We start from the raw sequence: 2,492 nt of genomic DNA on the forward strand, positions 1-2,492 counted from the left end.
TATGGTTCAGTGAGGGACGTTATGTCTCATGGTGGGGCTGGCCCTATGGTCCTCTCTATGCATGATCTGCTCTGAGCAGGAATATCATCCTCGGGGCTTGGTGGGCCAGGATGTGTTCCCCTCCCTCTCCATCCCTCTCCGTTTCTCCCGTGTTTCTAACCAGATGTGCTTCTCTCCCCAAGCTCTAGCTTCAGTGCTGTCCTCCGGTGTCTGTTCTTCTGGGTGGGATGGGGTGTCCACCTAGTTGGGATTGGGGCTGGCCCCACGGGGGATCATCTTCGTCGGGAGCAACGCTAGGCCTCAGTCGCTATCTCCCCCCCAAGTCGTGAACCCCATCACTGCTGCTGTCCACAGGCATCATGACGGCGCCCCCTCCAGTTCTTGCCCAACATTATAGCCACGAGCAAGCCCAAACCCTGCTCTTGGAGTGGTGTGGTGTTGTGAAGAAGTTGGACTTGGGCCAGTAACACAGAGGGAGCCCTGCTGCTGGTAGAGAGGTGCTTCCCCTGAGGTGAGCCTGGGAGGCTTCTTGGAGGTGACAGGCAATGGATAGACTTGTTTACTCAAGTGGGGGAGCAGCAAACACCCCTGGGTAGGGAATCGGTGATGGAGGAAAGGGCTCTCACCCACGTTTCCCATCCACACCACTTCAAAGAACACAAGTCAGGGCTCTGGAGTTGGAGGTGGAAGCCCAGCCCCTAGTGAAACCCAAATACAAATTCACTGCCATCCAGGCGATGCAAGCTCATAGCAATCCTTGTGAGTTTCTGAGACTGTAACTCTTTAGAGGAGTAGAAAGCCCCGTGTTTCTGCTGGTTCCGAACTGCAGACCTTGTGGCTCATAGGTTCTCAATAATTGTGATCAGGTCCTGAGTATACTGCTTATTATCCCACCTTTGGGCCTCAGTGCCTTCAGTAGGTTAACTCTGGTCTTGCCCCCTCTGCAGAGCTGCCCTGAATGTCACATGTTAGAATGGCACCCTGTCAAATACGTAACTGCCTACAAATGGTGGGTCCATGATGGAAGTGTAAGGCGAAATTGTTTGCAATATTCCTTGCACAGAGCTGGAAACAACTTTCTCCCCTGAGGGCGAGTATCTGTGTCCTTCCAAATCACAGAATGTGGCTCTGCCCGGAGCAGAGAGGTAGACCAGCCTCTAGAAATAGGAGGTAGGTTTGGTCTGGCGGATGTTTATCTACATACTATGCTCTGAGCTGGGAGAAGAGGTTGCAGGCAGTTAGCTTGGCCTTTACCGAGTGTGCTGAAACAAGCGAGCCCACATTCCTATGGGGAGACGTCACCGGGCAGTCTAGATCTCCAGCTTTGCTGTTATAAAAAAGTAAGATTCAGCTATACTGGGCCTCTGCAGCAATGCCCTGCTGATGGAGATGAGAACTGGGAAAAGTTGGACTTTATCCCAGGAGCATGAGCAAGCTTGGAGAGGGAAGCTAGTGGGTATTTAGAGAGCCCCCGCCCCTCGGCATTGTTGGGTGCATGCATGGGGCTGGGGTGGGGGGTGGCTATGAACTGGGACACACCCCTCTATGTAGTAGACCCCACTCGGCTTGCTTCCTTTGTGTTACTTGCCTGATCCCCGTAGAAAGGGATTTGGGGTTACAACCCCCCTCCCACACTGCCATGAGTGAGGAGGACTTCTTAGCTGCAGAGACCCACGTTCATCTGACGGGAATCATCCGAATGGTTCAGTGGGGAGTGGAGGTGGGTGGAGAGATGATGATGTCTCCCTCAGACTTGCCCTAAGCTCAGACAGACGTAGACACACACACACATGCGCGTGTGCACACCTCACTGCCCTTGAGTCGATGCCGACTCCTAGTGACCAGGGGACAGGGTAGAACAGGCCCCTGTGAGTTTCCGAGACGGAAACTCTTTACAGGAGTAGAAAGGCCCGTCTTTCTCCCTCGGAGAGGCCTGGCGGTTTTGAAACGCCTAGTTCAGTCCACACCGTGTCTTCCAGTTCCATCCAGAAGTTTCTTTTACAGGTCACGTGCCCGTTCTGAGTCCCACATTGTGTTTGTCCTGTCATCTGTTGATGGGCATTTAAGTGGCTTCTGCATGGGGCTATTGTGAACAGTGCTGCAACGGACGTGGTGTACAAGTCTCTAGTGTCTGCTTCCGGGCTTTGTTGGGTATATGCTTAGGAGTGGAATTGCTGGGTCACATGGTAGTTATATTTTTGGGTTTTGAGGACAATCCATGATCTGATTTTATAAAGGTTTGCCTTGTCTTTATTCTTTTTCTTCCAGGTAGTCAGTTTTTCAGATTAAAACAACACACACATTGCTGTCGACCAGCGGTTCTCAACCTTCCTCATGCTGCAACTCTTTAATACAGTTCCTCATGTTGTGGTGACCTCCAACCATAAATTTATTTTTGTTCCTACTTCATAACTGTCATTTTGCTACTGTTATAAATTATCATGTAAAATCTGATAGGGAGGATGTATTTTCTTTCTTTTTTTTTTTTAGGC

The sequence above is a fragment of the Echinops telfairi genome, unplaced genomic scaffold (genome assembly GCF_000313985.2).
Source record: "Echinops telfairi isolate 266 unplaced genomic scaffold, ASM31398v2 ScPeMD7_5;HRSCAF=22, whole genome shotgun sequence".
Taxonomy (NCBI): domain Eukaryota; kingdom Metazoa; phylum Chordata; class Mammalia; order Afrosoricida; family Tenrecidae; genus Echinops; species Echinops telfairi.